The sequence below is a fragment of the Danio rerio genome, chromosome 5 (genome assembly GCF_049306965.1).
Source record: "Danio rerio strain Tuebingen ecotype United States chromosome 5, GRCz12tu, whole genome shotgun sequence".
In the NCBI taxonomy this organism is placed as follows: domain Eukaryota; kingdom Metazoa; phylum Chordata; class Actinopteri; order Cypriniformes; family Danionidae; genus Danio; species Danio rerio.
In genome coordinates, this window is record NC_133180.1 from 43,251,951 (window position 1) to 43,278,941 (window position 26,991).

The following is a 26,991-nucleotide window of genomic DNA, read 5'->3' on the forward strand; positions in this document are numbered from 1 at the left end:
AATAAATAACCATTAGGTCTTCAAATATTCTGTGATGAACATCACAGCCAACACAACAAACTGAAAATTGACAAACACTCTAAAGGTTTAAATGGTAAATAATGATTCACTGCCTACCTGACATTTTCAAGATGTTCTTTATCATGATATACTGAATTATTGAATATCGGCATATGTCTAAGGATTAGTCTTCATGAGATGGTCTTCCGTTGTTGCAGTGGAATAAGGATTGTTGGGAAGTGAATGGTTCATCTGATCCGCACCTGCCCAACAGCTTCTTCATCCATCCAGACTCTCCCGCCCCTGGACAGAAATGGATGCAGTATCCAACCTCCTAGCTCAAACTGACCAACAACACACTCAACTCCAACGGCCTGGGGGCTATTCCATAAGCCAAGCTTACAGAAAAAGCCAGGCTTATTTTGTTAAGTCAGGTTTATTAATGACGGATTCGGTTTCATAAATCAAATTAACGATAGTTCAAACTTAGTTACCCAGGCAACTTATGCTGGGAAACTAGCCTGGGGCCTCATGTATCAACGCTGCGTACGCACAAAAACTTTGCATACGCCAGGTTTCATGCTCAGAATCGCTCACGTTTGGATTTACTAACAATGAACTGAACGTGGGAATGTGCGCAGGTTCACGGCAGCTTTCTGGCAGGCGTACGCACATTTTTTGTGCGTGTCTGTTTTATTTCCATTGGCGACTCCTAGAGGCAGTTGTGTTAAATTCTTCTCTACAAAGTGTCTGATCCTTGCAATGGCAGCTGTATGAGACGGGTTCATATAGTAGGTATGTAAGATTTCCATACCATACAGTTGACCAGCTAAACATTAAAGCACAATTTGCAGCGGTCGCCTGTTTTCCCAATATAATCTGAGCGATCTACCGCACACACATTGCTATAGAGACACTATCTGAAGATGAATTTGTATGCGTGAATCAGAAACATTTCCATTCAATAAATGTGCAAATAAAATATGATGCACAAACTTATTGATGATTCCTACTTGTCTTTCTCTTGATAAATAGTGGGCAAAATCTGATATGTAGCGGGGAAAAAAAAGAAAGAATTCATTAGACACTGGATTCGAGCCGAGTTTATGCTCGTACATGTCAGTGCATGATCACATGCTTCTTCTGAGGTGCGCCACTGAGACTGCTAAGGGTACTGCAACATTTTTTAGTTATAAATCACACTATTTCTTTTTTAAATGCACTCAGTGCGATGTTCAGACCCAACTGTGTTAACCGTATCAGCTAAACTCTCCCACTCTATTTTTTTCTTTTGTTGTTAATTCCGGAGAACAAACTTGCAAATAACACCGCTTTAATTTCTCCGGTCTACCTCCGAAAGCAGCACCTCCAATTCACATTCTGTTCAAAGTTTCTCTTTTTGCTTGCTTTTGACATTGCTTTTTCGTTGGGTTTTGCCATTAGCATAGTCATTAGCATATTCATACGGGGGAGGAGGCAGGGAGGGGTTTTGTGCTCGTGCATGTTGCGCTCAGTATCATGTTCATTCAGATGTACAAAAGAATATGCGTGAGATTCGGCGTACGCAGTGTTTCATACATCTGATTTTTTTTCTGCGTACGCACATTTACAGCTTTGTGCGTACGCAATGTTTTAGTAAGATTTCCACGCAAGTCTTCGTACATGAGGCCCCTGGTCCGAGGCAGGCTAACTCTCAGGCTAAGTCTTAGGTTCAAGCTTAATCAAAGTAATGTATATATATATATATATTCCAAGCCTTGCATTGGTACTGAATAGTCTAATGTATATGCACAAATATATTATTGTAAAGCATCCTGTAGAAAATATTAATTTAAAAGAGAAATCTGTGAGGAATCTAAATTAAGTGTTATTAAGTGCATTATTTACAAATCATTTGTATTTAAAAGTAGATGTTTTTAAAGATCATTCAGAATCAGTAAGTGATAAATAAACTATGGGAATCAACATTTTTATATTATTATTTAGGCATTTAACTAATGGCTAATTGTTATTTAAACAACAATATTCAATCATTCATTTTCTTGTCGGCTTAGTCCCTTTATTTTTTTGCAATTCAACTTTTTTTATTGTTCAACAGCCAAGAACAAAGAACACACTTCACCCTACACATACATATGATACATGTTACATATTTAGCCACGTACACAAAGAAAATTCAACAAAGAATAACAATGTATAGCAAACATATATGGAAAATAAGGTTGTGGTACCTTTAAATGTACATACTGAATTATCCTAATTATAAATGTTGCCAAAGATTATCCCAATTTCCATGTACTTCTCCCTCATTGTTCAATCTCCCCAGTATACACTCATATTATGCAATTTCAATCATCCCATTAATCCACTCCTTCATTTCTGGCATTCTGGGACACTTCCAGTTACGTAGTATCATCCTAGCTGCTGTAATGCATCCAATCTTGAGAAGAATAAAGGATTTTTTACCTATATTAGGTATCACTAATTTATCACCAAGAAGGCATAGCCGTGGCTCTACAGGTAACTCACAGCCTAGCCAATCCTCCATTGTTCTTAAAATTTTACACCAGAATGGGTAAACTAGACAACATTCCCAGATCATGTGTAAATAAGTACCCTCTTCTTTATTGCATTTCCAACACTGATTATTTCCAGGTAGTCCCATCCTATAGAGCAGGGGTTTTCAAACTTTTTCAGCTGAGGGCCCCTTTGTGTAGGGCGAATTCTTTTGGGGACCCCCCAAAAATAAAAATGACGCCACCCCCTCAAATGAACAACTGTACTTAATTTTTTTTAATTGTATTATTCAATACATTTATATTATTATATATTATTCAATAAATTTATTATTCATTATCTGGATTAATTTTTGTAAGATGTTAGTTGAGTTGACATGGTTTTAGTGCTTCAATCTATTGATCAAATCTTGATGCGCAGTGTTCATTGTGGTCTGCTCTCACTGGATTATCCCATCAAGCCATATTTTGTGTACAAGTCGACACTTTACACAGTTTTTATGCCATTTTTATGCTTTTTTTCAGCCTATGCACAGCTAGACTCTTCTGTATTTATTTACCCTTACAGCTGAGAGTCTAAATGTATCTAAAGATTTAAAGCTTTAAAGTTTTAAAGAGTTTTGTCATTCATCAGCCTGTTAACAGTTAACTGTACTGTTGTAACTAGCAATACTATAATGGAGGCTGTGTGTTTTGTTTATTATTATTCCTTTTTTTTGTGCACATCATAATTTACTCAGGTCGACAATCCTGACTTACACTAATAAAAAAATAATTTCCTAAATGCAATCTAGAATTGGGTATTCAAGTTCAAAGAGCCACAAGTTTTGCTTTGCATAATTTTAGAAGCTTTGCTGACTTTAAAATGTTCATAACAGTTTGTTCTATTAATAATAATACTGAACATTACATTTAAATTAGTTACACAAACAAATATGGGAAAAAGTGGAACAAAAATGCATTTATATTCAGAGTATTAAAATTTGATCAGGTATGTTGAGCTCCATTAAATACAGAGCACTAATACTTTTTAATATTTAATAATTATTAGCCCTATAACATAACACAAACAGATACATTATAATTTTTAAAGGCTGCGGATGCGGGACACAAAATTCATCCATGTGGGCTCATTGATCTAAAATTTCTTTGCGGCCCCCCTAGCGCCATCTGGCGGCCCCCCAGGGGGCCGCGGACCCCAGTTTGAAAACCCCTGCTATAGAGTCTGGATGGTGTGTAATAGTATATATGTATTATTTTGTATTGAACAAACTTTCCTCTTTTATATTTTTACAAACATTGGAAAGGATGTCCAGCCACTCATTATCCTCAATATCTACCCCTAGATCCTTTTGCCAGATTATTCTCAAATTATTACACACTTCTGAGTTAAACATTTTGAGTACATTTAGCATCATTTTGTAACACATAGAAGCAGTCCTAGCTTCCTGTGGTGACTGTAAATAAGCATATACAAGGTTGTCCTTCAGGTTAAGTTTGTCCTTGATGCAGTGTCTAATTTGCAGGTATTTCCAGAAGTCCCCTTAGGCTTCAATATTATATTTGTCCACTAAATCGGAGTATGACATGAATATACCCTCCTCATGCAAATCCTTCACTTTAGCAATTCCTTTTAGTTGCCTGTGTTTCCAAAATACAGTTTTTTTTTTGCCTATACAAACTTCTAGGTTGTTCCACAATGATGCATATGCCTGTTTATAATGTGATGTCCTACATAGTTTATGGATTCTACTCCATACAAATCTTGAGTGTATGGTCACTGGGTTTGATTCCCATTTAGTTCCAGAACATTGTGAGAGAATGTCAATCGGGTGGAATGGTGATGCTAATTTTCCTCCATTTCTATCCAATCCAGCTCTGAATCTGTCTCTCCCTAGTGCTTGGCCAGCTTGGTCATTTCAAAACAAAGGTTGAACATCCTTACATCAGGCAAACCAAGGCCTCCCCTATCTCTTGGGGAGCAAAGTTTACTCATTTTGATCCTGGGTTTTTTACCTTTCCAGAGAAAGTCCTTTATCATCATATCATATCTTTTGAAAATAGAATCTGGGATCTTCATAGGCATCATCATTGATATATAATTAAATTGTGGTGCAATTACCATTTTAACAGCATTAATTCTACCCCATAGTGAAAGCTTCAGCTGTTTCTATTTGTCAATATTATGTTTTATCCTTGTCAGCAATGGATCATAATTTAACATCATTATTTCATTTAAATTCTGAGTCAATTTATCCCCAAATATTTCATTTCTTTGGGAAGCCACTTAAAGCCAAATTGTGTTACTACATGTGAATGACAGGTTTTGGATACTGGCATAGCCTCTGATTTTTTCCAATTTATTTTATATCCTGATACGTCTGAATATTGTTGTATTCTGTTCATTAATGGAGGTAAAGATTTGATTGGGTCATTGGATAGTAATAAAATATCATCTGCATACAGCATCAATTTGTTTGACTTACTGTCTTTTACCCCCCCTAACACCTCTAATGTTTGTATCTGCCCGAATCATAACGGCTAGAGGCTCTAATACTATGGTAAACAAAACTGGGGACAATGGACATCCTTGACAAGTACCTCTGCCATTTGTAATCACTGCTGCTTTAGAGTTTTTATATAATAAATTAATCCAGGATGTAAAAGTATTGCCAAATCCAAACCTTGACAGGGCTGAGGCCAAAAAGTCCCTTTCAACCCTGTCAAAGGCCTTTTCAGCATCCAGAGATATAGCTGCAATTGGAGTATTGTCTGAATAATTTAACCACATCAAATGCACCATTTTTCTCACATTATCTGCCGAGGACCTCCCCTTAATAAAGCCCACCTGGTCTTTATGAATTATACTGGGTAAAACCTTTTCCAGCCGAGAGGCCAGTATTTTTGCCAACACCTTACAGTCAACATTGATAAGGCTTATTGGCCTATAGTTTGCAGGATCAGTTACGTCTTTGTCTTTTTTGGGTATCAGTGTTATCAATGCTTCCATGAAAGTATTTGTTAATTTCCCAATATGCAGTGCCTCTATGAAAACTTGGGTTAGAATTGGGGCCAGTGTATCGATACATTTTTTATAATACTTAAATGGAAAACCATCCACCCCTGGCGATTTTCCAGATTTCATTGAAGCTATTGCAGCCTTAACCTCCTCCTGTATGATGGGAAGATCTAATGACTCTGCTTGTAATCTATCTAATTTAGGTAGATTTATATTTGAAATTTTTTTTCTCAATTTTACTTCATCTAGACTACATGAGGATGTATATAGGTGTTCGTAAAAGTTCTGAAACACCTCATTTATGTCCTTTAGTAAAGAGACCATTGTATTTCCTCTCTTGATTGCTGGAATAACATTTGCAACAATTTGTTGTTTTAATTTTCTGGACAATAGCTTATCAGCTTTTTCACCTCCCTCATAGAACTTAGTTCGTAGTCTAAATAGTGCATATTCCGCCCTTTTGTTAAATATCTCATGTAATTGAAATTTATATTTACAAATATCCTGATATAAATAATCAGAGTATTGACTCGCCAATTCTTTTTCCAATTTGGCTTTTTATTAAAGTTCTTCTCTCTTTCATCTTTCTGGAAGCATGTGCAATGAGTTTCCCTTTTATGTATGCTTTAGAGGCATCCCACACTGTGGCTAGCCTTTCAGTACTTCCCAGACCTATATTCACGATTTCACATAAATCAGCATGCAAAAAATACATTACTTCCTTTTCTTCATAGCAAATTAACATGCAACTTGACTGTTGCATAAAATTAATAACGTTAAATAACAAAATGGGATTTAATCAACAAGCAAGTTAAATATATTTAAATAAGATGAAAATGAAAGCACTAAGGACTGAAACCAGCTCAAATGGTATTAAAGCAAACGGGTTACAGTGATGTACACATGTTCAAATACGTCATGTTTGAAAAAGCCTATTTTAAAGGTGTTTTGACAGTTTAGAGCCACCGTACAAGCAAACAGCTAAATATATATAGTACGTTTAGAAAATGCGGCACAGATTCATCCTATTTGGCGTTTTAGATTCTGTTGAACATGAAGCTGCTGCTTGTCAATCAGACAACGCTTCTGCGCTTGTTCTTGCTGTCAATTGCGGGGAAAATGATCAATGAAAAGTTTATGGTAAACCGCTGTGGGTTTCACTTAACTGTAGATCAGAGTCAGATTTTCATACAAAACCTGCATTGAGCTGACTTTATGGCAAACACAGAGCTGAATATAAAGACAGAATGAGCGGCTGGTCGAGAGCCTCTATGACTGGATTCACCTCTCCCTCGTGCTACAGTGTGTGTGTGTGTGTGTGTGTGCGCGCGGTGACAGCTCGCGCTCGTAATAATCAATATGAATATTCCGATTAAACTGAACACATCTTACATCAACATGACAAGCAACGCGTTGATAATAACAAATAATCAGATTACAAACAACCGTTATGTTTACATGGAGAGGGAGAGGGAGAGAGAAAGAAGGAGCAGTTTTTGGGCATTGAGACCAAGTGTGCCGCAAGCCTACGTTTGAGTGAAGGTTTCGGCCGTTAGATCGCCCCCTGGGGGCTGGCTGCAGTACAAGTCATAAAGCCCGCCTCCTCCGTGTTAATGAAGGAGACTTGAGCCCAAATAAAAAAAAATATTACACTTGCAATAAAATGTCCCGAAAGATAGTTCTGGTGGATTAAGGCACTGGTTATTGTGCTGAAATAGGTGCAGATCTTCATTTTTGTAAACAGTTTGTTTTTAGCAGTAATTTAATGCTGGGCGTGTCATCGTGATTGACAGCTGTGATTGACAGTTTCTCAAAGCGCGGCGTCTGAGCTTCGGCAGGAGACTGAAGTAGACTGAAATGTTATTATTCGATTTCTGTGATATTTTACCATGACAAAATGAGTTCAGCAGTAAACTATAGTTTCTGACATACATGATCCTGGTGGAACACTGTTTATTCGCTAAGTTCAGGGCTTTTTTCGGGCTTTATTAGTTTGCTGATACACGCCTAGCCCCCCAGATAGCAAAACACAGTTCCGGCTAGATTCTCGCCTGCCGGAGACTTATCTCTTAGAGCTCAGACTGACTAATGTTACCTCTGCTGGACCTACTTCGGATGCCTGGACTCACTGCCCGATTCCAGTCCGAGTCAATCGAGCCAGATGCGGCGGTCGAGCGAGCAGTCGCTGCCGCATGCGAGCCGGAATCAGCCCGCGACGCCGCGAGTAAGTTGTGCGCTGCGGCCTGGAGCTGGCGCGATTGAATATATAAAACCCTCATATTTGTTAACGTTATTACATCCATTTGTGTTGATATGACAGCAAACGCATGCTGAGAAGTTCGGGGGGCGTAGTTGATTTTACATAAAGCGTTTGATTGGAAGCTCGACTCTGCTCATTTTCGCGGCTCCTCCTCTGGCTCCATCAGACAATCCTTCTGCGCATGTCTGGCTCCAATTTCAGCAGTCTTTTGCGACAGTTTGTGCCCGTCAAGCAGGCGTTTTGCCCTCAAGGCGTTCAATGGGAAAAAGGGCTGTCGCGTCGTCCATATTTTTTACAGTCATTGATTGAGACTAATATTATTCGGCCCTGGAGTAATAAGTTAAGATCCCCTGCTATCTCTACACAACAAAGAGATTAAATAAGATTAGATTAGATTCAACTTTATTGTCATTACACATGTACAAGTACAATGCAACGAAATGCAGTTTAGGTCTAACCAGCAGTGCAATAGCAGCGAGTGCAGGATACAGGAATAAGTTATAAAGTGCAGTTATAGAAAACTATGGTGATATTTACAGATGGATGTACTATGAACATTATATACAGGTTGGATAAGCTATGAACAGATTTACAATATATGAATATATGTGCGGGTTGCTATTAATAATCAGTAGTGTGCAGATAGATAAACATGATTACAAGTGTATATGTATAGTGGGTGTGTACATAATTACAAATGCCCATATGCAGTGGGTATGTACAGTTTAATAAGTAAAAAGTTCAATGTGGTGCAGTAAATGTGCACATTTTAAACATGCAAATGTTAAACAGTGCAGTTATTGCGAGGAGTTTAAGTTAGAGGAGAGTGGGGGTGTATTGGAGGGGGGCAAAAGAGTCAGTGTGGGGCAGAGTTCAGGAGGGAGACAGCTCTAGGGAAAAAGCTGTTCTTCAGTCTGCTGGTTTTTGTCCGGGGGAGCCTGAAGCGCCTGCCAGAGGGCAGGAGAGAAAACAGTCTGTGAGCAGGGTGAGAGGTGTCCTTCAGAATACTGCGTGCTCGGCACAAACAGTGTTTCTTCTGGATGTCCTCTATGGCTGGCAGTGTGGTCCCTGTAATGCGTTGGGCAGTTTTCACCACCCGCTGCAGTGCCTTACGCTCAGCAACAGAGCAGCTTCCATACCAGACTGTGACACAGTTTGTCAGAATGCTCTCTATTGTGCAGCGGTAGAAGTTCACCAAGACGGCTGATGAAAGCTGGTTTATGGAACAAAATCAATGCCTAAAGTCTTGAATTAAAAAGCTTGTTGAATATCACAAACTGAAAAAAATAATACACCGTATTAACAAGTTCTTGCATTTTAATGACTTGAATTCCAGGGTTTGTATTTTTAGGTCCTGAAATTTAACATATCTGTATGTTTAAGCTTTGAATATTTCAACGAAAAATATTTCAAACACGTTTTCATACTTTAAAATTCAATAATTCATATTCAATTTTCAGATTTCACTTACAAAATATTCAATACCCTTTAAAAATACGATGTATAATATTCAAAAGGTAATTTTCAGTTCATTTTATTTCAGTTCAAATATTCGCTTCCATAAATTCAGTGGATCAAATTCGACTGTTAAAATTCAACATTACATCCGGGAACTGCAGGATAAGCAATAGATTGCAGATTGAAGATCGCCAGCTGCTCTAGCTTTCACCAGCAGGTGGAGATGGAATAATGTAAGATTTTTAACCCAGTAAACAGGCGAGAAAAAGGCTATTAAAGGCACAAAAGTAGCATTTAATATTAATATCAATGCTTTGGACATTATAAATGATAAAAAAGTATGAGTAAAATGAGTAAATGAGGTTTTAGTCATCTATATTTGCCCTTATGTAACGGAAGTCAGCTGGTGATCGCGTAAAGCTCAGTTCTCGGATCCAGGGACAGACGTTGTTCTGCAGTCTTATCGGAGCTTGTCTCCCATGCCGGCTCGCTCCCTGCTCGGACCGGTGCAGTTACTTGCACATAAACCGTCTTTTGATGAATATGATGTTACACATTGTCTATCATTATTGACTCTTTCTTCCATAGACGCGAAGATTATATTGACAGCTAAAGAATATAAACGTAAGAGAAACAGGAGAGGAAATATTATAATAATACAACATAGATAAACATTGACAGGGCTAAGAACAATTACGAACAAAGATATTCAAAAGCAGAGAGATTTTATGAGAATGTCACACAAAACAGTTTACTTGGAAATGTTAAACAGTGTTCAGGTATGATTTAAGGTTGGTTATGGATGGGGCGTGTAATTTAAAATAATTTAACAAAACGTGCGAATGCATTAAAGGAGCGTCTTCAGTTATTATTTAAACGCAGCTATGTCAAGATTGGGATAGATTATATAATTTCATTATTTAAATTATGATTGTTAATATTAATATTTTATGACATGTATTTGGGCTATTGCGCTTAAATAAGTCATCCGTGATTCTAAATTAATATTTCTATTTATCCTTTTTATCTATCACTTTGCTATCGTCTTTCTCTTTTTTTTCTATTTTGTGTGGTTCTGCCACGGTTACGTTTGCAAAATGTCTTTAGTTTGTCCAGATTATTGCTTTTCCTCTAAAATAGAGACGAAGCAGAAGGAAAATTAATGAATTGATGAATGAAATGATTGACGTTTTTATGCATGTGCAGTGCGGCTTGCACACGACAAAGACGAACGAGTGGCCGCGAGCTCCGGTGACCAGTCAGAGCCAGCGCCGCATATCAAACTGAATTAGAGATGCTGGATGGCTGCCAATATATGATAGGAATTCTTACGAAGTTTCAGATGATATCTGGGCTTGTGCATAATAATGTAAAATAAAAGTGAAAGTCATGACATTTGGCCAAGCATAAGAATAGCCTGAGTGTTTCGATTATTATCATGTCATGCTTGGGATTATATGAATAACACCTCGCTGTTTACCATTTCCGAAAGTGGAGCTGACGTCGGCGCGAAATTGCTTGTATAATTGTAAAAAGAGTGATGAATATTAATGGATTTCTTATATCTGTCATTTCTGATCATATAATTGATTTAACTAGTGTGAGAGTATCACATTTAGCAAAAATGCATCCAGAATCCTAAACCAATAACTTTGTCAAGCAAAAATTATGATTGTATAGGCTACTGATTTTTTTTTAAAACAAGAAAAAAAGAAACTATTAGCTACCCTAGCAATTGTTTATTTAAATATGATCATCTCAAAATATAAAATAAAAACATAATGGTTTGACTTTGTGAAATCATAAAACAGACTTGCAGAAAAGAGTTAATAGAATAAATGAGCAAATACATTCTCTCCAGTAGATGGCGATTACAGCTCAGTAATAATCCCATAATGATGAACAGAGCTGCTTTGCAGGAACCCCTCAACCACGCATGTCAAACCACGCATTCTAAACATTAATCTTATGAAACAGGCTCAAGTGACAACTATATTAAATTTAAACCAGTTTAAATAAGTTTATATGTTTAATAACTGCAAAAAAGATCAGCATTGCTAATCATAAAATACAAACGGTTGCTGAAAATTTATAAATAATGGTTTTCTCATTTAATACTGAAAACAAATTAAAGTCAGTTATAACTGCCTATTATCAAACCACAGGCAACTCATTTTATTACTTAATTGGCTGCGACATTGCCATTTGCGTTAATACATTTCTCGTCTATAGGCTACATAACAATAAAACAATATTCTGGACAAACTAAGACATTTTGCAAACGTTTAACCGTGGCAGAACCCCAAAAATTAGAAAAAAAGAAGAAAAAGACAGGCAGAGTGATAAAAAGGATAAATAGAAATATTAATTTAGAATCACGGATGACTTATTTAAGCGCAATAGCCCAAATACATGTCATAAAATATTAATATTAACAATCATAATTTAAATAATGAAATTATATAATCTATCCCAATCTTGACATAGCTGCGTTTAAATAATAACTGAAGACGCTCCTTTAATGCATTCGCACGTTTTGTTAAATTATTTTAAATTACACGCCCCATCCATAACCAACCTTAAATCATACCTGAATACTGTTTAACATTTCCAAGTAAACTGTTTTGTGTGACATTCTCATAAAATCTCTCTGCTTTTGAATATCTTTGTTCGTAATTGTTCTTAGCCCTGTCAATGTTTATCTATGTTGTATTATTATAATATTTCCTCTCCTGTTTCTCTTACGTTTATATTCTTTAGCTGTCAATATAATCTTCGCGTCTATGGAAGAAAGAGTCAATAATGATAGACAATGTGTAACATCATATTCATCAAAAGACGGTTTATGTGCAAGTAACTGCACCGGTCCGAGCAGGGAGCGAGCCGGCATGGGAGACAAGCTCCGATAAGACTGCAGAACAACGTCTGTCCCTGGATCCGAGAACTGAGCTTTACGCGATCACCAGCTGACTTCCGTTACATAAGGGCAAATATAGATGACTAAAACCTCATTTACTCATTTTACTCATACTTTTTTATCATTTATAATGTCCAAAGCATTGATATTAATATTAAATGCTACTTTTGTGCCTTTAATAGCCTTTTTCTCGCCTGTTTACTGGGTTAAAAATCTTACATTATTCCATCTCCACCTGCTGGTGAAAGCTAGAGCAGCTGGCGATCTTCAATCTGCAATCTATTGCTTATCCTGCAGTTCCCGGATGTAATGTTGAATTTTAACAGTCGAATTTGATCCACTGAATTTATGGAAGCGAATATTTGAACTGAAATAAAATGAACTGAAAATTACCTTTTGAATATTATACATCGTATTTTTAAAGGGTATTGAATATTTTGTAAGTGAAATCTGAAAATTGAATATGAATTATTGAATTTTAAAGTATGAAAACGTGTTTGAAATATTTTTCGTTGAAATATTCAAAGCTTAAACATACAGATATGTTAAATTTCAGGACCTAAAAATACAAACCCTGGAATTCAAGTCATTAAAATGCAAGAACTTGTTAATACGGTGTATTATTTTTTTCAGTTTGTGATATTCAACAAGCTTTTTAATTCAAGACTTTAGGCATTGATTTTGTTCCATACTGGTTCTTCTTCAGTTGCCTTAAGAAGAATAGGCGCTGGTGAGCCTTCTTGATCAGGCTGGAGGTGTTGGTGGACCAGGAAAGGTCCTTTGAGATGTGGGTCCCCAGGAACTTAAAGATTGAGACAGGCTCAACGGCCATCCCATTTATGTGGATGGGATCATGTGAGCCTGTTCGTCCCTTTCTGAAGTCCACAATGAGCTCCTTGGTCTTGTTGGTGTTAAGGAGCAGATTATTGTCGGTGCACCAAGTGGCCAGATGCTGTATCTCCTCCCTGTAGGCCGTCTACATTGTTGCTGATTAGACCAATCACTGTGGTGTCATCTGCAAATTTGATGATGGTGTTGGATCTATTAACAGGCCTACAATCAACGGTAAAAAGGGAGTAGAGGAAGGGGCTCAGCACACAGCCCTGTGGTACACCAGTGTTGAGTGTGACGGTGGTGGAGCAGATGTGGCCTGATCTAACATTCTGAGGTCTGTTAGTCAGAAAGTCCTTAATCCAGTTGCAGAGTGATGTGTCGATATCCAGGTTCCGTAGTTTGATCAGTAACTTGGAGGGTATGACAGTGTTGAATGCTGAGCTGAAGTCCACAAACAGCATTCGCGCATAAGTGTTTTTATTGTCCAGGTGTGTGAGTACATAGTGCAGTGCTATAGAGACTGCATCATCTGTGCTCCTGTTGCCACGGTAAGCAAACTGATGTGGGTCCAGTGTGGAGGGCAAAGAGTCTCTTAGATGTGCCTGGACCAACCGCTCAAAACACTTCATGATGATGGGTGTGAGTGCTACAGGCCGGTAGTCATTCAGGCATGTTGGGCTGGAGTGTTTGGGCACTGGCACAATAGAGGTGGTTTTAAAGCATGTTGGCACAGCTGCTAGGTTGAGCGACAGGTTGAAAATGTCTGTGAATACCCCAGCGAGCTGTTCTGCACATACTTTGAGGACACGCCCAGGAATAGCGTCTGGTCCAGCAGCCTTACGCCCATTGATATGACTCAGTGCAGTGTGTACTTCTGAGGAGGTGAGTGTGATAGGTGAGTGGTCGGTGGAGGAAGTGATCCTGGTTTAGGGTTCTTTATTGTCTCTATCAAAGCGGGCATAAAAGTCATTTAGCTCGTTCAGGAAGGAGACGTCAGTGACTGTGGGTGTGGACTGGCTGGGTTTGTAGTTGGTGATGGCCTGGATGCCCTGCCACATGCGCCGAGGATCAGAGTTGGAAAAGTGTTCCTCTAGCTTAAGCTTGTAGCAGTGCTTGGCCTTTTTGATGCCCCTCTTCAGATTAGCCCTGGAAGTGCTGTAGGCCTGTGCATCCCCTGATCTGAAGGCAGTGTTGCGTGCCTTCAGCAGGAGGCGCACCTCCTTGTTCATCCATGGCCTCTGATTCGGCAATGTCTCCCAACGACGACAGAGTCTGTGCACTAAGCTTTGTTAATATAAATGCATAATCCTCCGCCTCTGGTCTTACCGGAGTCATCCGCCGTTCTGTCCGCTCGGAATGTGTGGTGCTTCGTTAGCAATACAGCGTTGTCTGGTATCCCGCTGTTTAGCCATGTTTCTGTGAAAATCATGACGTTACAGTTCCATAATCTTTTGCTGTGGTTGATGCGCAGTCAAATCTCATCCATTTTGTTCACCAGTGACCGTACATTGGCGAGAAAGATGCTGGGTAAAGAGAGCCGGTGTGGTGTTAGCTTTAGCTTAGCTCTTAGCCCGCCGCGCTTCCCCCGTCTTTGTTTACGTTCTCTGCGCGGTCTGCGAGCACTTCCGCCCGGCTGGGCAGGGCGCCCAGCCCGGTGTGTTCTGGCGATCTCATGGATGAGTCGAAGATTGCTAGTAAAACTGTCCGGAATGCACAAACCAATATCCAAAAGCTCCTGTCGGGTGTACGATGTAAAGGCACCACTGTTCTGCACGAACAGACCCGAAATGAGCAGCAATAATACTGCAAAAATGCAGAAACTGGAGAGACCCTGAGCCTCGCGTTGTGCACGCGCCGCCATCTTTGAGACAGAGCAGGAAAGGTTTACAGATGTAATATTTTTCCTGAGGCGATTTAAAGCAAAATACACAATGACACTCAATCAAACACATCTACAATGATAAGGAACACGGTTACTTACTGACTTATTAACGTACAGCAATACCACATGAATAAATGAAAGACTTTGAAGGAACAAACAGTGTGGGAGAGATCCATTATAGTGCACTGGGCAAGTCTGAACAAGTTCCGCCCACGCGTGCGCAGCACTTAAAGATATCGGCCTAATTTAGACATGGGATCGATAACGATAATCTTAAAAATAGCATTTATCGGCCGATAACGATATGGCTGCCGATATATTGTGCATCCCTAATTGCAACACTTACAGTAGGACTACTCTTCTGTATAGTTCTGTAGAGGCGACCGCCACCCCTTGTACTTTTTGGATAGATAGTTAGGACTCGGAAGACTCTTTGTGTGTTTGTTATTTTTAGTTAGTTAGTGTTAGGCAGTTAGATATAGTTTGGGTTTTGTTCTTTTAATTTCTTTTGCGCTGCCCACATCTCTTCTGTCAGCTCTCTTGTTTTTCCCCATCTTTGTATTTGTCCCAGTGTTGTAAATATTGTTAAAGGGGTGGTCCATAATGTAATTTTAAGGCTTGGTTGTGTTTATAAGATGCAAAGCAATGTGTGCTCATGTTTTACTTGAAGGAAATCATATTCTTTATATTCTTTCATATTCGTTATTTTTTTTTCATAAATCTCACTTTGATTATAAACAGCTTCTCTGCTAACATGAAAACGACTAATATATTTCCTAGTTCCTCGGAAAGACCCGGCCTCAAGTGACTCTGATTGGTCATCTGTCATAATGTGCTGTGATTCGTGGATCAGCTCCACGTCACGCCCATACAAGCACGCGCATTTTGTGCTGTGTAAACATTCAGTCAACTTCCTGCCCTTTATCTAAAATAAAATCTGACAAGTGTCTGTAACAAGTGAAAATGGGGTGAGGCTCCTTTAAGAGAGATTGCCCTTGTGTGTGTTTGTGTGTGTGTCAACAGTCTGTAGACGCGTGTAACACGAGAAGCGCATGTGCGTGGGACCGATGTTTATTTTTATTTTACTCTGATGCTCAGATTAAGTTCTTTTCTGTAATATACAGTGACACTGTTGACAGAAGAATAAAGCACAAGATGTAGGACGCCACCTGTGTAAGCCTTCATTTATTTTTCTGCTGCTACACGAGTTAGGCCAGCTCTCCTGTATTTTTTTAACCTGCGTTACACAACGTCTTAAACATATATTCGGAATATCATAAATCGTTCACATATCTATTGCAAGTTCATTATCTAAGTAAAATGTAAAATGCATGGAAAAGCTGCGAGAAATACTGCACAGTCGCACACGCACAGAGAGACGCTGCACGCGCTACTGAAGAGAGTGTGTGTGTGTGTGTGTTTACAGCAGTTTGACTGATAAATATGAATTTGTAGCTTATTCGTTTGTGGTGCCAAACAGCATTTCCCATTGTTTACGTCTTTGCTACAACATACCATTAATGCTAGACACTGTACATGTCATGATCAATTTAACAAATAAAAACACTTACACGTTGTGAGTCCACAGCTTCTGCTTGTTTGAGTTGCTCATTCTTTGTGGAGATTTTTACCAAATCCTGAACTGGAAGAGATTCTGGAGCTATTTTGTCAAATCATGCTTGCTATGTATATTATAATTCTCTGAAACATAATTATTATTGAACTGTAAGCACTACTGTCTTTGTGTCGTGTCCTTTGGAAGCCCAAGTGCCGAAACAGAAAAAGCTCTGTGGAAATAGCAGCATTTGAACAGAATTTTAGCTCTCTCTGCTGTAACATTACTGTGCCTCTGACCACGGCCTTTAGCTGCGCAGTGTGTGTGTGCGGTAAAAGTACGTTTGTGATCTCACATGGGCCGGAAGTATTTTTTGTAGTTCCCAAAATTCAATCATTGTAGGCTTTGCTAACCTAACTCTGTAAAAGTCAAGGTCTCCCTTTGCATTGAACTTTAAGCGCCTTACATTCAGAGACGCTGTTTATGTTCACACAGCTACATTACACATCAACTAAAGTTTAAAATATGATATCGTAGTGGACCACCTCTTTAATATATACAGTTGAAATCAGAATTATTAGCCCCTTTGAATTTTTAGCGCCCCTGTTTATTTTTTTCCCCAATTTCTGTTTAATGGAGGGAAGATTGTTTCAGCACATTTCTAAGTATAATAGTTTTAAAAACTTATTTCTAATAACGGATTTATGATGACAGTAAATAATATTTTACTTGATATTTTTCAAGACACTTCTATATAGCTTAAAGTGGCATTTAAAGGCTTAACTAGGTTAATTAGGCTAACCAGGCAGGTAAGGGTAATTAGGCAAGTTATTGTATAACAATGGTTTGTTCTGTAGAATATCGAAAAAAAAGGGGTCAATAATTTTGTCCCAAAAATGTTTTTTAAAAAATTAAAAACTGCTTTTATTCTAGACGAAATAAAACAAATAAGACTTTCTCCAGAAGAAAAAATATTATCAGACATACTGTGAAAATTTCCTTGCTCTGTTAAAAATCATTTGGGAAATATATATAAAAAAAAAAAAATCAAAAGGGGGCTAATTATTCTGACTTCAACTGTATGTACTTTTTTGCCTTTATTTTCTTTATTATTAATTCATTGTTTTTGTTCAGTTTGGGTATTGTAAATAAAGTCAAAATCTTTGGTATCTACTTTGGTTGTCTCTTCCACTTCATTCACTGTTTGTATAAATTCATTTTAAATGCACATAAATGTCAAACCCCACTTTCCCCTAGACAAACATCAGGGGTTTGTAACATTTACAATAATATATACACTATATATATATACACTGTTAACCCTTACTGTAGATTATGCATTAAATAACTGTAAAATAGCCAGTGTTTTGCTGTAATAAAAGGAAACAGTATTTTACTGTAAAAGGAGCAGGATTTGTATGAAATTTTATAGTGCAAAGAATAAATTACAGTAATTTACTTTATGTACCCATTATAGATAGTTACTGTGATAATAAATGGTAAATTACTGCTCAACCAGTACTGCCCCATCTACTCTGATGCTTTATGTTGCTATTTATATATATATATATATATATATATATATATATATATATATATATATATATATATATATATATATTATATGAGTGGTGTCAAAATTTATTTTTTTTAACGTGTTAATTATTTCAAATTAATCGCATGCATTAACGCATTAAAAAAAATTAACGCAATTAACGCAGTTGCCATTTTTTTTTTCCCTGTTGTGGCCAGGGGCAGACCGGGCAGTTTCCTGTTGGGTCGACGTACTTTTTGGGCCGGGCTGATCATCTTCTTCATTCTTCTTATAAAACACAGCAGACTGTCATGTTTTTCTCCCTAAGTGATTGACGAGCTGTCACGCTCCTGTGAGCTGTCACGCTCTGAAAGTGAGATGTTTCTTTTCCGGACAGAGCGGCCCATGTGACATAATCTGCAGCCCATTGGTTCTTTTCTTGATTGACATTGGGCTGACCCAATCACAAACTTCAATGTTGGGCTCTGTGTAACGTAGGTGTTTATTTGTCAGGCGCGAGAGAGCAGAAGCGGAAAGCAGGCATTTGCCTTTCGCGTCTGCACTCTGCAGTGTGCAGCGGGGCACATATCAATATATTCCTGTCTGTTCTATCTAGTTACCTATTTGTCCATATAAATATACTTTTATTCTTTATTTTTAATCGGCACCAAGGCCCGCGGCAACTTCCTCCTATGCTGTTATGCTCCTATTTCACAAATGATAAAGAATGTCTGCTTCTCAAGCACTATGAGGGGTGTCAGTCATGTATTTTAAGATGCACTCGGTCAGAAGACAATCGCATGAGATATCATGACATTGTGTTTTTGATCGTCAGCATGATGTAGGCTTATAGTGACAATAATATTTATACAATATGGATATTATAATGATATTTATACATGACCAAACTAGTGTGCAACTTAAGCAGCTTATTTTAACATTTAGTTTTGTAGTTCTGCCCAGAAAAAATATTTGTTGCATTTTTCAATTGTTTAAGTTCATTTGATTGACAATGTAAAAGCTGTTAGCTACGTTTGATGTTTTATTGTTGAGTTAAAAATTTATTTAAGGGTTTCTGATACATTGCTTTTATTATTTATCTTTATTTTATTAATCAACATTAACTGTGTGCATCAGCAGGCAGTTTTTGTTGTGTTCATTATTTATTAGGCTCCCTCAAAACACACAGGCACCCACATTTCCAGTGTGGATTATAATTTTATTATAATAATAAAAAAATTAGGTTTTTAATTTGTCTACTCTCATTATTTTCTATATATGGCGTTTGTGCTTTTATAGAGTGGGAGTTGGTAAACATATTTAAGGGCATGCACAGATGGGGAGCATTTTGATTGATGTAGTGCGTTGCTCTGGCACAAAATGCCAGGGCTGATTATTTTGTTCCAGTCCAGCCCTGCAATTAGTTTAATTGTTTGTATTCAATACTTTATTATTATTATTATAATTTTTCATTTTCCATATCTGTAATGCCTGTATTTTGGCATTTTTTTGCAGTCCACTTAGAATCCAACTTGGAAATCAATGTTTTCTTTATTGGCATTGACTGTTTTGAACTTCAAATGGCATTAACATGCCTGTGTTTTAATTTCTCCAATAAATATGGCTGCCAAGCCAGGTTCTTGATGGTTTATTGTGGGTATGTTGTTTACATTAAGAAATCTGTGTTACATGTAAAACAAAAATTCTAATAATGAATTATATTTTGAATTTAAATAGTATTTGTCTTGCGTTTACATTAATTTTACATTAAATTAATTTGCAATTAAATTTTTTTTAAAAGTGAAAATAATTAGTTAATTTTTTTTATTCGATTGACAGCATATATATATATATATATATATATATATATATATATATATATATATATATATAAATGAGATATTAGAGGTAATGATTAAACCTGATATGCCTGTTAACAATTTATAGATGCAGTTTTACATCCTGATTTGATATTACAAACTGTTAGGCCCAATCCCGATACTATTTTTTACCTCTACCTCTACTTAGAGTTTCATCATTGAGTGTGAGAATGTTGTGGGACTGCTATGCAGGAGTTATTATTAGGGATTATAGATAGCAAAATTACGTGTTTTTTATTTTTGCTTGTTTTTTAAAAGCTTGATGGTAAAACGCGAGCGCCTTTATGAATGTAATTAAACATGTGCTTGCTTGTCTCAAAAATTCGTAAGAATGACAAAACACACTAATTTGTGGATCTCCTGACATTGGTGGGGACTGGGGACGAACTGCTATTAAAATTTATTATCAAGTAATCCTCTCTTCTTACAATTTATTAAGTTAAATTAAATAGTCATGCGTGTAGCCAAGGGGGTTCAGGTGGTTTGAAAGACCAAAAGTTGGGTTATTATTATTATGTTTAAATTTATCTTATTAATCGAATGGACAAATTTTCACTGAGGAAGGTTGAATGCGCCGGCCACTTTGTTATTTGCCTATAGGCTTCAGTTTAATTTAAATCAAGTTTTAACAGATTTCCCAAAGAAAATTATGATAAAAAATTTTATTTTAAAAATAAGTATATTTACATATTTGAAGAGTTTAGATGCAAAAACCTCTAAATGCCATTTCATATTTTCTTCTAAAATTAGCATTTTTTTCTCCAACTCCTGTGTGTGGACTTTTACTTTTATAGTGACAAATACGTTCTTTTCATTGCCTTTAAAGTGAAATAACTGAACATAAATATACAAGGCTGAGAAAAATGCTCATTTTACATGGCATTTAGAGGTTTTGGCATCTGTACTGTACTTCATTACTTTATTCTAAGAATTTAAAGTCCTAATTTCTAGTTCAAAGTATTTTTATTATTTATAAAACTGTAATAAAATTTAGTTTAAATGTGTAAATAAAGCAATTGGACAAAATGGTAGGAAATAGTTTTGGTACATCAAAAAGTGTAGTTATAATAACTATCCAACAAGATTACCCAGCAAAAATTAGTTCTTAATATGTCAATAAAATGTCATATTTATACCTCAATTAAACAGAAAATCAGGTGAATAACTGCAAAAAGGTTCAGTTTTTCAGAAAACAAATAACCCCTTTTAATAAGCTAGCTACAGGCCTGAAAGTGTCATGTTAAAATAATGTTTATTAACGGATAAAGAGAGAGTTTAATAAAGACTTTCGTTCATTTTTCGTACAAATTAAACATGTCTCATAGTATTATTAAAAGATGGAGCACAGGCTGTAGTTTTTCTGACAAATTGTTTCAACCAAAATTGGAGTCTCTAAGAGATTAGGAGAACTGGCAGGGTCATATATGTTTACATGTAGGTGTTTATTCTGCAGTTAGTGTTCAGGGAATATTGTTTACAGACTAGTCTGTTTTAACGTTAGACTGAACGTAAAAGCGGTGAAAACACTAGCATAACGGCATTATCATGATGGACTCATTCAGTAGCGAACTTGAGTTTATGTGACTTACACTTTTCGTTGGAAAAAGCTCTTTATATCCAGCTCTTCTTGCTACCTCCATCCTCCCTTGTGCGTGTCACACATCTCACACATCGGGAAATTCCCCCCGCGCAGTTGTTTTGGCGCTGTTTGTATCTGAAACTATGATCTGAAAGCAGCCACTCACATGACAGCAGGAAAAGGCACAGCCAATCACAATGTTCATATGTGTTTGGGGGCGGTGCGACTCGAGGAGAGAACTTGATTTAACCCTTTCGGCATGTCTAGGTTTATACTGACAGCGCGATGTTTTTAAGTAATAATTAAATTATTGGTGGGGACATTTCGGTAGTTTGTGGATATTGGTGGGGACACGTCCCCACCGTCCACCCTAAATCTACGCCCCTGCCCCATTGATTTCAAGAGTGGCCCTGAAAAATCTCAAGGGGTATCTAGCCCTTCCTGCTAGCCCAACGCCTTCAAGCTAAAGAGAATTGGGACAACCTTTCCCCTTCATGTGAACACGCAAAATGAGGAGTAAGGGGAAGAGCTACGAAGTAGAAATAGAATTGGGCCTTAATGCTTTCTTAAAATGACTTTTGGGACAGCAAACAAACAAACAAACACTCTCGTTGGCATCTTATTGGAAAAGTGTTTGAAACTGACTTCAACAGAACTGATTTGATTTTAAATCTGGCAAATATCTTATAAACAACGACTGCCTTACTTTCTTGTACCATTTATCTGTCTAATTCCCCGTTCTATCTCCTTAAACAAAGTAGGAAAAAGGGTGCATGTGTAATGTCAGTCTGATTTGTAGATTTGAAGAGTTCCACAGACCTTTGGCAGAGCCTCCAGGGCATTTGTGGTTTTTGCTGCCTCCCCGTACTGCTGATAGTCCTCAGGTTTGAGCCTCATCTTCTCTGCTTTAGCTTTACCCACAGCCTCAATGGAACCGGCCTCTGCTTCTCCAATGCATTTCCTTTTCTCTGCTTCAGCCAGCGCTGTCAACACTTTCTTTATCCTGATAGAAAAGAGCAGAGGACAGAATCAATTCCCCAGGCATCAGTTCTTTTCTTTACTCTCTGGCGTCATACATTTATATAAATGTGAATTCTCTGACGAAAGACACACACTCTTGTTTACACCATGTGTTGTTTACACCTGTCCATTTTCTCCACCACTTTTCTAATCTTATTGACAGGAGGGTCTATGAATGAGCTTATGTATTATGGCTGAGTGAAATTTCAGGTTTTTCAGTCAATTGTGTTTTTTAAAGTGGCTCATTTAATGTTTTTAAATATTGTGAATTCATCTTTTTCCATAGAAAGATCGAGGGAATTCAGTGTCAAAATGCCCATCTTAACATGGGTACAGACTACACAGCTAGCTTAAACATTCTAAGACTTGAATTCAACACAATGAAAGACTGTTTCCATTATCAGGAGCAGATTCTTATTGAAAGTCTCTTCATAGCCTGATCCTTTTGCTAAAAGGAAATTCACCCAAAAATGAAAGGTCTGTCATCATTTATTCACATTTGAGTTTTATTTTTAATATTTATTATTTTGATAGCGATATTTTGGGTGAACTACATACAACACCTCAGTGAAATGTCGAAATGTTGCATTTAGCAAAAGTAACCCAATCACCAGAATTCTTCATCACTAATCAATCTAGCACTCTCGTCAGTCAGTATAGCCTTCAGTGTGCATTACTCAAACCTATGCTTTCCTTGCCTTGCTGGAATACATCCCGATTTCACGATTCCCTCCAGGTCTCCTACATTTCCTTACTGGTCTTTGTCTTCCTTCTCTAGGTTTCACCAGCTCCTGGCTAACACCACCACCGTCCTCATCTGTGCTCAGAGTTTGCTTCCCAGACTAATTGATCTATTAAAAAAAAAAAAAAAAACAATCAGTTGATCAGGCTTTCCCTCAAAGGTTGTTATAATTGCTGCACTCACCTGTCACTTCTGTTATCACAAGCCTGACAATAAAAACCTATTTGGGATTAATATATTCTGCATTTTGTCTGCTTATAATACACTTATTCATAAAATATGGTCTGAACATTATAATGTATTATTCGCACAGTTATGAAAATATTAATTATCATTTCTTAGACAGGGGTTCATTCTGCTGTGGTGACCCCAGTTAAATAAGAGACTAAGTCGAAGCAAAATGAATGAATTTCTTAGTCAAATTTCTTACTTCTTACTCTTTAAAGAATATTATATTTTTCAAGATACTAGTATTCAGCTTAAAGGTCAATTTAAAGACTTTTTTAGGTTCATTAGGTTAAATAGGCAATTTAGTGCAACTAGGCAAGTCATTGTATAAAAAAGATTTGTTCTGTAGCCAATTGACAAAAAATATATTGCTTAAGGGGGCTAATAATATTGAAATGTTGAAAAAATAAAAATAAAAACGGTTCCTATTCTAGCCAAAATAAAACAAATAAGACTGTGAAATAATACTGTGAAATATTCCTTGCTCTGTTAAACAATATTTGGGAAATATTTGAAAAATAAAAAATCATTTACAGGAGGATTAATAATTTAGACTTTACCTAAATATCTAATAGGAATATTTTTCAAGACAAAATCATTTAAATTATTTGTAGTTGTTCTCGGACATCCATATAAATATTTAATATGCCCGTATATTATAACATAAAATAAATTACAGCTAATAAATTTAACACACGTACATACACTCACCGGCCACATTATTAGGTACACCTTACTAGTATTGGGTTGGACCCCCTTTTGCCTTCAGAACTGCCTTAATCCTTCTTGGCATAGTTTCAACAAGATACTGGAAATATTCCTCAGAGATTTTGGTCTATATTGACATGATAGCATCACGCAGTTGCTGCAGATTTTTCAGCTGCACATCTATGATGAGAATCTCTTGTTTCACCACATCACAAGGGCACTCTATTGGATAGGGATCTGGTAACTGTGGAGGCCATTTGAGTACAGTGAACTCATTGTCATGTTCAAGAAACCAGTCTAAGATGATTCGTGCTTTATGACATGGTGTTTTCCTGCAGAAAGTAGCCATCAGAGGATGGGTACACTGTGGTCATAAAGAATGAACATGGTTAGCAACAATACTCAGGTAGGCTGTGGCATTGCCATGATGCTCAGTTGGTGTTAATGGGCCCAAAGTGTGCCAAGAAAATATCCCCCACACTATTACACCACGACCACCAGCCTGAACCATTGATACAAGGCAGGATGGATCCATGCTTTCATGTTTTTGATGCCAAATTCTGACCCTACCATCTGAATGCCGCAGCAGAAATCAAGACTCATCAGACCCAGCAACCTTTCTCCAATCTCTTTTATTGTCCAATTTTGGTGACTCTGTGTAAATTGTAGCCTCAGTTTCCTGTTCTTAGCTGACAGGAGTTGTGGTCTTCTGCTGCTGTAGCCCATCCACCTCAAGGTTCCATGTGTTGTGCATTCAGAGATGCTCTTCTGTATACCTCGGTTGTAACGAGTGGTTAATTGAGTAACTGTTGACTTTCTATCAGCTCAAACCAGTCTGGCCATTCTCCTCTGACCTCTGGCATCAACAAGGCATTTGCCCCCACAAAACTGCCGCTCACTGGATATTTTCTCTTTTTCAGACCATTCTCTGTAAACCCTAGAGACGGTTGTTGATATTTGTCACATTACTGCAGACAATTTGGGAAAGTCAGTTGTCTTTAATCTTTTAAACAACAGGGGGAAAAGTAATCGTTTCTACTTAAAGAGGTCATGGTGCATCACAACTAAACAACTACAGGAACCTTCAACAAATATTAAGATATTTTAACATTTATAGGCTTATAATTATAATTCATTACTTCCAATGAACAGAGAAGTGGTCTGCAGCCAGCAAATCGCTGCATTTGAGCGGTGAAATTTACAGGATTCTAATCCAATGGTGTTGTAGTATCACCTCCCTCTAAATCCAAAGGTGGAGCACATTCAGCTGAGCTTTCCTGCTTTACTTATGCAGAGATTTTTCTGAATTCCCTGATTTTTTTCCACAACATTATGCATGGTAGTTGTGCTTTTCTAATTTTTCTAAACCCTTTCTGGGTAGCACAGTTCAAACAGAAGGTAAAAAGAAGGTGGTCTTTCATGGCTGTTTGAATGTGCTGAACCACATAGACATTTTAACACTGAAAGCAATCTGACAGAATGAGATCTACGCCTGAAAGGGGGAAGCAAGGACAAGTTCAGAATCTTTCACCCTGTTTACAGCAGTCTTTAGCGTTGTCCACTTGTGATTGTCCAAATATCTTGATGATGATCTTAATTAAAATGTCATCTTAATTCCAGGAATACACAGGGCCTAAATTATGACAGCCACGTATTTTACAACTAAATCCTTATCATACCCCATTTTATTTATTCATTCATTCTTTTTCTTTTCGGCTTAGTCCCTTTAATAAACAGGGGTTGCCACAGCAGAATGAACCACCAATTCATCCAGCATATTTTCAGCAGATGCCCTTCCAGCCGCGTACATCCATACATACTTATTCACACACATACACAACAGACAATTTATCTTACCCAGTTCCCTTATTACACATGTCTTTAGACTTGTGGGGGAAACAAGAGCAACACGGTTTAACACGCGAACACCGGGAGAACATGCAAACTCCACACAGAAATGCCACTTGACCCAGCTTCTTGTTGTGAGGTGATTGAGCTACCAACAGCACCACTGTGCTGCCCTTCATTTTATTAAAGGGTTTAAACATTTGTAATGTTCTGCTTTCAACCAAATCCAGAGGAAGTCAAAAACTGATGATCTGATCTGAGTGGACAGTTTTGTTTGTGTTTAGAAAAGGACTAAAGTTTGTAAGAAAGCTTTTTTCAACTTATTATGTTTGAATGACCACAAAAAAAAAATCACAAACTCCTCCACATCTGTTAGTTGTGTTGTCAAAAAAAGCATCAAAACACAAGCACTTCATTCTTTACTGTATTTTAACAAACACATTAATTACTTTCCCTCTTGCTGGAAATTCATTAATTTAGTAATGCCTCTGGATTGTGTTGAGTGCTTCAATGAAAGTAAAAGTAGAGATACACACATAGAAAATAATTTCAATGAAATTCAAGTAATAAGCAATACTGCATCTCAGCTGACCATTCTTGACAATGGCAGGTTGAAACAAGGTCTCGAGTGTGTTACTCACTTTTTTTTGCCTCTGAGAGCTGCTCCATCTTGAAGGCTTCAGCATCAGCTGGTCTCCTTTCAGTATCGATCAGCTCTTTATCCATCCTGAGGATCAACACGTCAATCACCTCCGTGAAGTTGGCACCCCATAAAAACAAATAATCCCCAAAACTATGCCATTCGTTTGTGCTACGTTTGTGCTGATTTGTGCCGCAAAAACGAACGTTTGTGCTGGTTTGGGGTCTGAGATATTAAGCATTATTTTTTTAACCGTGTGACGTCACTCTCCACCCCATGTTGCGCAATTGACTTCAAAACAGCACAGGTCGTTTGTGCTCGGTTTGTGCTGGTTTGTGCCGTTAAAACGAACACGGTATCTGTTTTCCTCT

At 37.4% G+C, this 26,991-nt stretch overlaps 1 protein-coding gene and 2 long non-coding RNA genes across 4 annotated transcripts in view; 1 reads left to right on the forward strand and 2 right to left on the reverse strand.

The window, feature by feature from the left end:
* The window catches only part of LOC141385588 (uncharacterized), a 30,962-nt gene extending 4,252 nt beyond the window's left edge, over window positions 1-26,710 (reverse strand). Inside the window, exons 1-4 of the long non-coding RNA XR_012406290.1 lie at window positions 26,622-26,710; window positions 23,153-23,305; window positions 22,254-22,437; window positions 118-303 (exon numbers count right to left, since the gene is read on the reverse strand). This is a non-coding gene — a long non-coding RNA (uncharacterized lncRNA). The remainder of the gene's footprint in view (window positions 1-117; window positions 304-22,253; window positions 22,438-23,152; window positions 23,306-26,621) is intronic.
* LOC103911105 (uncharacterized) overlaps window positions 1-26,991 on the reverse strand; it is a 150,726-nt gene that overhangs the window by 60,269 nt on the left and 63,466 nt on the right. The window lies entirely within an intron of this gene.
* Window positions 1-26,991, forward strand: part of LOC137495618 (serine/threonine-protein kinase pim-3-like) — a 58,965-nt gene that overhangs the window by 23,847 nt on the left and 8,127 nt on the right. The gene's annotated exons all lie outside the window — the stretch shown is intronic.